Source organism: Brachyistius frenatus, unplaced genomic scaffold, assembly GCF_029030835.1.
Source record: "Brachyistius frenatus isolate BFR_SWC_R1_liver_20210118 unplaced genomic scaffold, ASM2903083v1 Contig_12, whole genome shotgun sequence".
In the NCBI taxonomy this organism is placed as follows: Eukaryota; Metazoa; Chordata; class Actinopteri; family Embiotocidae; genus Brachyistius; species Brachyistius frenatus.
Window position 1 is genome coordinate 1,883,472 of NW_027210611.1, and position 13,224 is coordinate 1,896,695.

A 13,224-nucleotide genomic window follows, 5' to 3' on the forward strand; every position below is an offset into this window, starting at 1 on the left:
GACTTTGAAGTTCACAGACAAATTTTTTTATAATGTTATATTCATATACAAGTATGTCGTTGTACATTAGTATAATGTGTTATAAACCATTCCTGTAGTGTTTATATGCTGCTTATAAATGATAAATAGGGGGATTTAAGTGACATGTGGTTACAGTAAAGCCAGCTTGCTAGCAGTCCTCTGAATTGCTCCACTGATGTTATATACACACACACACACACACACACACACACACACACACACACACACACACACACACACACACACACACACACACACACACACACACACACACACACACACACACACACACACACACGGCTCTGAACTAACTTGGCTACGCCCATCTAATTAACCAAAATGCAAATTTGTGAATGTGGTGAGGAAATGGTGTTGTGTGGAGAATACAGGGAACAGATAAATAATGAAATGTTTGGCAAAAACTAGGAAAAATATAGAGCTAAGTAAATCAACTAGTTAGTGTAAAATGAAAGGTTTCAATAAAAATGTTTACTTTATTTAATTTTTATTATTTTACTATTTACCAACTAACTGGGGGATAAATTGATATCAAAAAGCTATATTTCCTTCTTAATAATAACACATTAATAATAATATTTATATTTATTGGTACAGAATTTTTTTGGAATGTGTTTATTTTTTTTAATTTTCGGAATAAAATTATATTTTGTCAGTTTGGGAACTCCATAGAAACCTTTTTTAAATTCATACTCATAAATATAAGTATTAAGATTAGCCGAGTGGCCACTTCCGCAGTATATTTTCTCCATGGGTTATCTATTATGCTACTGCCACCCACAATGCACCACACTGGCTGGCTAACCTGCACTCATTTGACAGAGCTTTGCAGACCCTTATCAAAATATTATTATGTTTTCAAAATCAAAATTGCATGGTTACCACCGGCTGTGACACAAACAGATGGGTAATTCGTTTTGTCAATTTCTGGACCCAATTATCTGATTAGGCATTATGTTTTCTTGTCTGACTCTATTGAGCGCAGTATGGAATTAGATCCACCAATATGTTATTTTCTCTCACTGGCACAGACTTTTTCTGCTGACATTTTCCATTTGTTTGGATTTTCTTGCACTGGGAATTCGTAGAAGCAGCAGGTGCTTCCAGAGCACATTGCACCAGACAGGCAGGTCATGTTTTCCTAACCTCTTGTTTTTAGGCACCATACAGTGTGACAAAATTCCCTAGAAAAACCTCTGAGTTATCTTTAGAAACTGAACGAGTACAACAGCAGCACAGCTCTACAGTTTAACAACACTGGCCGATTTTACTTTTTGAAACTGACCCATCAATATGAGTTTCACTGTATACAATAAACTGAGCACATATTGGGCTGTTTGGACACTGATTATACAGTACACACCGGGAGTTACATGACACCTATTACAGGAATTATGTTGGTGTGAAAAAGACATGTGGTGACAAAATGCAGCGATATGGATTTTTATGTTGGGGTCTGTGCTCACAGCAGTTAAACAGACCACCACAGTGGTCTTAACAAGAGACCTGACACTAATATCAGTCAATTACACAGTGCTGTATTGTGTAACACTGATCCTGTGCCAGCTCCTAGTGGCTGAAGTGCACCCCTTGACTTGCTAAATGATGTTAAGTAGTGTTGTGCACATTCCAATTGAGTCTCCCAACACAGTTTGCAGTGCTGACACTGCCCAAATGTTTATCCAAACGCAGGATGATGGGAGGGACACAATAAAGGGTGTGAACTGGCAAATCTGTTGTGTCATTATCAGCATGGCATGTAACAGAGCAGGGGCACGGTGCAGTGTGAATTATACAGCAGCAAGACATTTAAGAACACAAGCAGCGATTATGGAGCAGTGTACAGGGTCGGCTGAAACGTGTCAAAACATATTTTAATCACAATTATTGTGTTTTTGTTACCACTGTTAAAAATGTATCATGTCAGTCTCATTCAAGATGATTGACGTAATCCTAGAGTGTAAGATTTTTTTTTTTAAAGAATTTCCACCATTTTAATACACTGGAGAACCTCTGTAAAGATAATACAAGTTCAAATCAATTATGACTAAATGAATTATGATTCATATTATTTTTTACATAACACATTAACATCACTAATATGACATATCATGTGTAAGACTATCTGTAATAAATGTAACAACTTGAATATTAAGCAGGGTTTTTTTCCTACCATTGTTTTCCAAGTGTTTTCTCACAGCGCCTAAATCTGATGAACAACAACAATAACTAAACGTTTGCTGAGTGCGTAGGTTGTGTACATAACAAGTATGTGGTCAAGGGAGAGAGTATATATATATATGTGTGTGTGTGTGTGTGATGAGTCCTACAACTTAACAACTGGACCCCAGAGCAGAATTGCAATTTTTTACTGAATACATGTTACAACTCCTCAAGGATCAAGCCAAGTCCCCATGTGTTGCCCGCTGCTTATTAAAGTAAAAGGGGTGAGCTCCTAAGTTAGCAACAATGCGTTAGCCTAACCTGATTGAGCATAAGCTGCTGCTGTCTGCTGCTTAGTTTGTAACATATATTAAAACAAGCCAAACTGTTGTAAACTCAGCTGCTGGCCAAGACAGCAGCCGTCCTCCCAAAGCAGGCCCGCCTTGAGACAGGAGGAACGAATGTGTTCTTCATTTTTTTTTTTTTTAAACGTCACTCAGTATTTTGATGTCAAGAATATTATTTGCTTTGTTGACATTTTTAGATTTCTTTCCAGTGAGATATTATTTAATTTTCTGTGACTTTACTGTTGTTAACATGACAATTGCTGCTGTAGAAACAATATTTTGTCATATTTGAAATATCAATCCTGTTCTGAATGATTTCCTTTTTTATTATTATTATTATTATTATTATTATTATTATTATTATTATTATATTTTAAAAAACCCAATTCTTTAGTAATGAAAAATAACTGATAAGGGTATTGATAAAGAACTAGACCATTCAGACTAGATTAGACAAAACATAAAAGTTGAACCATTTCTCCCCCTGCAGCTGGTTGCTGAATACAGACTGACAATGGTAGGATAAGGAAATTGTAGTTTAAATCCATGCACTATATGCCTTCTCCCATTATTTTCTATTTATATGTTATTTCATGGCACACTGCATTTTAAAAAAAATAAATAGTGTCATGGTACTAGTCCAAAATGATGTAAAGAAAATGCAGAGCTTTTAGTCAAACAACTGCACGGCCCCCACTGTAACCAGCATGTAAGCCCAATGGGAAAAAACAAGTAAAATAGATGTTTGAATGTTGGTGATATAGTACTTTTTTTTTTTTTTTTTTTTTTTAAACAAATAAAGCACCTATAATGCAGCTTTTAAGGACAAAGGAAAGACAAATATATACAGACTCTTATATCAGGATATCAACAACATTTATACTCTTGTGCATGATTCAATGCAATTGAAAAATTTAAAACCACCACAAAATGCAGTTGTATTTAAATAAAATATCTCCGAAATAGATTCAACAAAAAATGTAATAAATAAATAACATTCACAAAGTAAGGTTTGGTGGTAAGGTTAGATATACCTAATGAATTGGCAGTTTAGTGTATGTATACAGAATTAAGTACATGAGCTGAAGTGTGATGTGGAAAATTTAGCAAATTTTAATATCAAAGTTTTACATTTTATTGTACATTAAAAAGACTGTTTTTGTTCCTTTAATGTTGGATATTTGAGTCTTATATAACTCAATAAGATTCTTGCTCTAATTAAGATGTTCAGATGGCAATCATTATTCTCTAACAAACAAAACTACCAGTGCTATTAATATCACAACTATATTTGTATGGATTGTGCAACAGTGAAGGCTACAGGAGATAGTAGACTCTGGAGAATTCAGAGCCCTCAGACCTAAAAAAAATAAAAATAAAATAAAAAATAGTCTGTCAGAGGGCTTCAAGTCTTAAACTGTTTTACCTGTGAGAGAACAAAAGGTTACTTTGTCTATTTTTGGAAGGTTTTATTTATAATATAAATGTTAACTAGGGCACAGAGAAAGCAGGCACTGAAGAAAAAAATTAACTGTCTTCTTATTGGGTTTTTTCCAACTAATCAAGCAAAGGTTAATCTTCATGTGTGGCTAAAGGATGTGGTAGCAGAAATATGCAGCATCACTGATTATTAAAGAAGAGACAATTAAAATTAGAAAATTATCAAACTTAAAAATCTGACATTGAGAAGAAATGTCTGACACTCTTTTGGCCTCCCTGTCATTTTGCGTTAGGTGTGATCTATGCTCGGCGCCAAACTCTCCACGAGTAGAGGAGCAGCTTGTAACCCTGAGCGACAGGAGGCAGTCTGACTGCAGCCTCGATGAAAAAAAGTCCCAAATCTCTGATCTCACATGTGAAAGCTGTCCTAAATTTAGGACTGGCGGCCATCCTTCACCCTGTAATCAATTTGTATTAGTCGAGCACATGAACATGTACTGCATGATCTCCCCAGCATGTTCCAACTTTACCTTCATTCAGCAGGCTCAAGCCGGCTGACTGCCATTCAATATTTAATTTTCTTGTTGTCATAAGAGTCGATGTAAAAAAGCTTAAAAAGAGTCTACATTTCGAACAGTTTGTTTACAAAAAGGTCATTACTGAATTATATATTTACTGCAAATCATAGAAATGGCACAAAAACAGTAAAAAGCGATCATGTTTGAGGTGTTTCCTTATCGTAATTAATTTATCAATTAAATTAGAGCTGCAACTTGTTTTGGATTTCATATATCGAATTTCATGGAGGGTTGGCAAAAGATTGGCAGAGGTTCCAATTCCGGGAACAGGATGTCAGACAAAGACAGAAGTTGGGATGGTGCTTAGCAGGACATTCTCTATTTCTGCTGGTATTATAGACAAATTAGACACGCTGCAGGCCTACTTTCCCCCCCCCCCGATGGAAATGACCCACATAGGAGTAATTTGGGAAACATGCAGTAGACGGTATAAATGCTCCACCTTCCCTCGTAATCCCCCACTGCTGAAGAGTTCCAGTGCAAACCGTCTGCACCCGTACGCAGCAGTGAGGTTTTCTATTCAGACACACTGTGGCTGCTTTTCCGTTAAATGCACTGAAGAAGGAATTTTAGCAGCTCCGTTGTAATAAGGCTGTCTCTGTGCATGGTTTTATTTCATGCCTCTCACGTGAAATTCCAAGGATACTACTCTTTTCAAGATATTACTACGATATTACACCCTCTAGTAACTTCCATGTCACCTGCTGTCATATTTCTAAACGGGGTCGTTTTTGATTAAAAGGAAGAAAAGTAGTGAATGGAAGAAGTTGATGTCACACTAAGCAGAGCTCATTATTGTGTGGCTCTGTATTTAGCAGGAGATAAATCCAGCAGGGTGGGTGCTCAGGCTAATAACTATTTCAAGTCCCAATAAAGCCCAAACATCTGATTTGACTTAGGAAGCTGATAGAGGCTTGGCGAGGGAGCTACAACATGCTGGAACCCTTTTTTGTCATAGCTACAGAAATCTCCACAGACATATATAATCACATTTCCCTCATTTTATTTATTTATGTCTTATTAATGTTTGTGGATGGCACAAATGCCAAATCACTCCGCCGGCAGTGATTTACGTAAATGTAAACATGGCAAGGGAGCCATTTTCGCTGCTCTGCCAACGTCTTCATCAATCAAACCATTTATTACCTGGATTTGATAATAGGGCAAATGTGGGAATGGTTTTGTTTCTGGCATTTTTCCATTAGATTTGGTTACTCTGTCTGGGCTCTTTAAGTAAATAAACATGTGCTCCACTGAGTTGACTAATTATTTCAATTGCAAAATTTGGACCGAGTTAACCTTGAGAATAACACACATTTTTTTGCTGGAACGTACTCCAAACACTTGGTTGCAAGTAAATCCTTTGCATATGGTGAACAACGCAAGCCAGTGATTTACAACTTCCCAAAGTCTTCTTTGATTCCAGCATTTTGCAGATCATTTTTCACACTCACAGGCGATTTATTAAGATCATCAAATTCTGTCTTAATTATTTTCGGGATGTTTTAGAAGCCCATCTGCTGCCAACGCATTTGGCCACATTTACTTTCAATTTCAAATGAATAACAACACATTAGGTAGTAATAGCAAAAGGTTTTCCAGGGTTACCTTGAGCTTTTTTTTTTGTCAGTTTGAGTGACAGTGTTTTTGAAAATGTTACCACTAAAAGTATGTGCTTGAGGAAAACAAATGTAAGGATATATTAGAATTTGTGTATATTTTATAAAATTTTAGATCACAGCTGCTACTAGAACTACATCAACCAACCAATCAAAGCCTTCCTCCTTTGTCTCGTGAACGTCTATGAATCCATTGTACACAGTCCTTACATGATCCACAGGTATTCTGTAACAGAGCACATTTAGCCTAGTGGGAGGCTGCACACACATTATCAGCCATAATCCTCTTATTTCCTTTCTCCTTTTAAAAAATTTGTCTTTCCTCTCGACCTCATCAGAGGAGGTTGTATTTCTATACAACATGTCGTCTGGCAGCTGCTGCAAGCTCACACTTCATTTTGCGGGGGCTCCATGAACCTCAAGGTCCAGAGAAACACAAATAACACATGCTGCCGAAAATATAAAATATATTTTTCCATGTGCTGGTCGTTTGTACTATAGGCTGAATCACAAAAAAGATCTGGCTGGTGGGGAACACTTTGAAGGTTTTAGTCATACCCAAATGTGCTGTTTTTCTTCTCATGCGCCTCGTCAAGATTTCTCCCTTGTGCGTCTGAATCGTAGATGCTGGAAGAGGATCTGGTACAAAGAGAATTGCAGATCAACTTCAGCTTGACAGTAGATGAATACAGCCAAGCACAAAGAGCCTAAACAGCTTTGCCTGCACCTCAACATAAGTAGGAGGAACATTTAATTTAGTGTGCGATGTGCAGAAAGGAAATAGTGTTTGCACGAGGACTATTTGCAAAATATTTTGTTTTCTTGTCATTATCTCAAAAACATAATAATAATACCTTACTGTTTCTTAACTGGGACACATACTTGTTACTTGTAAGATTCAGAAAGTATTATGAAAATATTAGCAGATATATTACATAATTCATAAAAGTGAATCTCCAGACAGTGAACCAGAGGCACATGGCTGCCGTTTGCAGGACAAAGCAGACAGACGAGGCTTCACGGAATTAAGCGACACTGAGGGTGCTGCTGTGATTGTCCTTGCCAGGCGATATGGTTCCAGTATCTCATAAACACACGCCCCTCCAGCACCTTTCAAGCACCAGACAACCCACAACCCTCCATTCAGCAAAAGCTCTCGGGGAAAAGAAAACAGTTCATTAATGGTTGAGATTGCGGGAGGCTAGCCGGAATCGAGCAAGTGAACAAGCAGAAAAACAGCACAGTGCTGCGGCATTTAGCTAGAGGAACCGCATGATGTTGCACGCATGCTTAAAATGGCTGTGTGATATTTTTTTTCCTTCCACAAACCCAGCTGTGTCAGTTTCTGCAACGACTTGCACAAGGACAATAAAACTATTTTTTTCACTTCACGTTTGCTTACACTGGAAGTAACGTCCTACTTTGTTCCTCATACACCATCCAAAACAATTTCCACAATTGAAGCTTAAATGCTATTGGGTAACCTTTTAACTTTTTATAAAATCCCAAAATATCATGTGCGTTTACACCACATGTTTGCGTGTTTTGTTTTATAATTTCAGACTCAATTTTCTGGTAAATGATGAGTAAATACTGTAATAAGGCTGAAATTATTCCATGACCATGTGCATGGATGTGATTAGACTATTAGTACTGTGTAGCAGCAACACTCTCAGTTTCTCCAATCAGGGACAGGCTGCATTAACACCAAGCAGATGTTTCTGTTAGTTCAAACCCTACACGTGTAAAGTCTTTGTGAATGAAACAGACAGCTGCCAGATTTCAAATCGCAAGAATAATGAGTTTAATATTTTTAATTTTCATACTTTTTGTGTTGCAGTTAAAAGAATTATTAAAGTTAGAGCAGGATAATTAGAATTTAGAGGGGGAAATCATGCAATTAGGTGATACTGGCAGAATAAACCACTTAAAACATGCACGTGTTTTCAACTATGCTTTCATTCTTTTGTTAAACTCACACTCACATGGACACGGTTTTATTAAACTGTGTAAGAAATCGGTGAAACCTAGGATGGAATGTGCATCATTATGAGCCCTGTCCAATGAATATACACCATATGATAGTGGTAAGGGGTCATTATGCACAAGAAGTACCTATGTGCTTTTATGCATATTCTCATGCTAATACTGTACTGCAATGCAAACTTTTTTTTAAAGTAAAACTTACTTTTACACTTTAAATTTAATTTGTAACAACATTTGTATTGTTACTTTTACTTGAGGAAAAGATCTGAGTAACTGAGCAACCCCCCCCCCCCCCCACACACACACACACACACACCCACACACACACACACACTCACACAATCTAGTTTTTACAACCGCAAATACAACTCACAAATTACAGTGTGTGGGAAAGGATGTCACATTTGACTCCCTGTCTTTGAGAAAAAAAAAATAACTGCCTCTAATTACCACCAACAATAGATTTTGTTGAAAGCTCAAGAAAAAAGACTTAAATAAGAAGGAGGATATGCGAAGACATATGAAAGGTAATAATGAAACCTCAGTAAGTACAAACACTAAATCTTAATTTCTGATAAGAACAGCTACAGCTAATTCGTAGCTGAATTTTATAGCACAAAACTCATCAGCCCTCATCACAGATGAGCTACAATAAAGGGAGTCGGTCTGCTGCAAGCAGGATGTACTTAATAAAATAGTCGCTGTGTGAGAGGAATCTAGGCCAGAGCAGTATTTTTGTTTACCACTATTTACCCCCAGTGTGCACTCAGAGGGATTTCTCAAAAACAAAAAAAGAAGAAAAACAGGTGCAATAGCTGCAAAATCCTGTTCCACCTTATGAAAACAGTTGTGGAAGATAAGCATTGTTCTTCTCTTTGCTCCAAATACACTTCCATCAATAAAATCAATTCCCCCCTGTCACGCTTTAATCACTCACGTAAACAGTTTTAATCAAATCTGCTGAACTTCAATGAATTTTTCCCTTTAGATGCTACATGTGGCCTCTCTCACCTCTATTTTCTGTTTTTTTATTTCCTTTACATGTCAGCTGTGTCTCTCTGTTCGTCTTCATCCGCCACCCTCTTTTATTCTTCTTCTGCTGCCATTCTATCTCTGTCCTTTCTTGTCTATTCTAACCACTTTCCAAAAAAAAAAGAGACTATATGGATCTGAAAAGTCTCTTTTTTTTTCTTTTTTTTTTTGTTTCACCTCAGTAAATAACAGAAAACCAAAGAAGAAGATACCTAGTGCGCTGGAGACATTAGTAGGAAAATGGAGGGCCTATTTCACACGCATGGATTAAAGTAATCCTGGTCTAATACAGTGAAAAAGAGAACTTTGGCTGTCTGTCTGTGAAACCAATCCTTAAATCTCATTGAATTTGAAATGTATGATAGTTTTATTTGCTGTATAACACAGTATGGGAGACCTCTCAGGAAAAACTACTTCATTAACAGCAAAGAGCTGGGTCATATAGGCTGCCATGTTGATTTACATAAACGTGTTTACGAGTGATAATGCGATTTATGATTCACGTTAAACAATAAACTCCAATAGCTCTTGAATTTACTGCATGTTAGGTTTGGACTTTCCACCGAATTCAATCAAAGAGCACTCTCCCTGTCTGACTTTATTCCCTCTCTCACCCCTTTCATTTGCTTAATATATTAATCTATTCCCTTTTATCCATTTCAGATGATATCAGACCTTTGCTGCATCACTACAGAGGCAGCCCATACAGTTCAGTGTCGCCACAACGTGATTTTGAGCCAAAGACAGAATTAACCGCTAAATCATAATGTTCCTGTCTGATACATTTCCTTTCATATTTAAGGGATTTTACTGACTCTCCAACACGGAGGGAGTTACAATGAAAGCAGCAAACAGTCATTAAACTGTCATCTCCCTCTCCGTCTTTGCTTTCACACTGAAAATGTTTCCAGGCTGTACTCACAATGGCGAATGTTACAATTGCATTAATTATTCATAATTACATGATCTCAAATGCTTTTTGCTTCCTAAACATAGCGGACTGTGTGTGTATGTGGCTAATGCTGCCATTGCATAGTCTGGCAGTGTGTAAAATATTTAGGCGGACAAGCCCTTTATGATTGTAGGACTGTTTGCACACGATACTGCAGTCAATATACACGGCATTAAAATGATCCATGATAACCACTGTGATGGATATGAACAATATGTGTCATTGCTGCCATTCGATTGAGCCAAGCCAGTGATTCTGAGCTCATCTTGTCCTTGACTCAAGTGTTGCCTTCCTGCTGCATACCCGTTATTCTTTGATGTGAGAACATTGCCCCCTGCTGATTCCCTTTTGTACTCTATCAGAGGCCTTTACAAGCCAAGCCAAGCACTGACAGATGACATGTGGGATGGGGTCACTGAAATTCTGCAGAACTATCACTCTTAGCTCTGACAACTTTTTTGCGTGTGTCTCCGTCTACTCTTGTGTTCCAACACTGGTGTCATCTGCTTGTGAGTTTCATCTGAAGCAGTAAGTGTATCATGTTCTGGATATGTTGTCGATATTTGTTTGGTATTCACAAGCTAAAGTAGTTGGGCGGGAAAAAAAAAAACCCCACTCAGAATAAAATCTGAGTGGTCTAAATAATTTACTCATACTCTAAATAAATATTTATAACATAAGAAAAGCCAGCTAATTGAGTTAGTGCATTGCAGGCAACACTTATTCTCACTGCATCATTAAAGCCACCTAAAAACTTGAATTTAAATCTTAAAAATGGCTATATTACAATAAATATTTATGACTAAATAAGGAACAATCAAAGTTAAACTTCAGGGGAAAAGGGATAAAACATCCTTGAGTGTTATTTATAGTTCAAAACTTTAAAGCCAGCTAATATTCTCCTTGACTGTATGGGTGAGGTGTTATCACGTTTTGACTCCAAATGTTGCCAAATCCTGATTTACTAAAATAAGGACGTGATAACATCTTTTTTCAAGCTGGTTTCCTGCTGTGTCAAATAAGTGAGAGAGTCACAGTCAAAATATTCCTGCAGCCGGACATTATGTCTATCTGTTGTACCGACAACATTACCAGGTGACCTGGTGTTGATTCACAATGTCCGAAACAATATGCCAATTTAGAAGTTGTTATTCCTGTACATGTAGTTACAACACCTTTAACAGCTGCATTGATATCATCCATCCTTGTTGCCATATTTCTTTTACTATTTTTCATGATTGCAGTTGTCTAGCAAACTGGCTATAAAGATGATGTCCACAGTCCTACTCTCTTTTGCAAAGCTCTGAATGGTTGACCGTCTCTCTAACAAGGGCATATAGCGGTCGAGAAGCACAACACAAGTTATAGCTGAATAGTGATTCAATGGTCCAGGCTACAGATTAAAAAAAACTCAACTCCTAAAAATTTAAAAAATATTACGGTTTTTGTTCTTTCAATAATACAAAAATTGTTTGAGAAGGAGCCTTGCATATTATGCAAATTAAAAATAAAGCTTGTACTATTATATTATGTTTCCTGATATGGCATCAGACTGGAACTGGCAGAAATAAAGTTCATAAATTCACAGTTCCAAATACCATGCAGGTCCCCATTTCAACTGTCAGCCGGGAATGCATATTTTTCCTGATTAAATTTGTATGCACACTTGTTGAGTCATTCAAAATAATGACTGAAATACTCTAAATAAACATTAAAAATGCCTGGTGAGAGAAATCGGTATTCTAACAGCAGCCCTGCTTCAAACTGATGATAATCTGTATTCACACAGTCTGCCATGTCAGATGAAAGCTTTCAATTAGCAGTCAATTCTATTCAGTATTTTCTATCATACCACCACTATTTACATTCTCTGTCAGCAAGGCAGCTCCTTGCCCGACAGTTGCAAGAACCACTCCTGGTGAGAGTATGAGCAACCCTGCTGTGAACAAAGCGCAAAAAAACAAGTGTTTTGTAATAATCAGAGACGTGGGCATCTAATGCCTGGTGCTCCCTACCTCGTGGCTGTAGATGTGAGGAGCCAGAAGTTGAAGTGTCATCCTTTCAGTCTTAACCTCGGATGAAAAACTGAGACTCCAGCAAAGAGATGAAACACCTCTGATGCTTTGATTTGGAGCATCATACTGGCAGGGCTCTGCGCAGGTCCACAGCGTGATGCTTGTCCTCTCACCAGGTGTTCTTAGTGGAGACGAGCCGCTGATTGAATTTTGCTTTGCTACCTACATGACACTGTTGGACTCAGCAAGTGCATTCAAAACAATACAGTAAGTGCCCCCCAGTTTATTGCACTTAAATCACAGGGGAGGCACATCAGTCTGGCTGAGCTATGATAATATTAGCTTTGTATTTCTGTGGGTGGCATCATACTATTATTGTGAACTGACAAGCATTGCCTGAAGAAACTCTCTTCTGGGGATAATAAAGCATCAGCAGTAGGCCTCATCCTTTGCAACTCAATAATCAAACTCCTACTGAGATGCCGAGAAGCATCTCAGTGCCTTTGTGTGTTTGTAAATTCGTCCAGTGTGGGGATTTTCATTCAGTGTCATTATTATTAGCATTGTACTGAGGTAGTATGGGGGCCCAGGCACATAAAAGAACATATTTCAAAGCCAAGAGAAGGCCAGTGGGAGTCTGTTTTCAATGAAAAAGAGCCAAAGGCCAGTCTGCAGCTACCCTGACACTACTCAGCCCATGTGTCTTGCTGGGTCAGCCCAATAGCGCTCCAGGTCAGCTGGAATCCTGGCAGACCCCGTGCTGGAATTGACAAATTGAAACAAAAAATGAAATCCTGTATATAATGTGTTGAATTCATGAAAATATTATGTAAACGCCAAACACACTGACAAATAAACCACAGTGAGTGACAGGAAAAATACTTTGTTGAAGCTTTCATAAAAAATGTCTCTGATTAAGGCTGACAATGTGGTCAGCATCATTATGTTAACCTGGATATGTTCTTAAGTCAATTCATATTACAGAAAGGCAAATGTTTGCTACATCACATCAAAGTTGTGTTGAGAGGGGACATCATGTATGTTTGAGCTCGT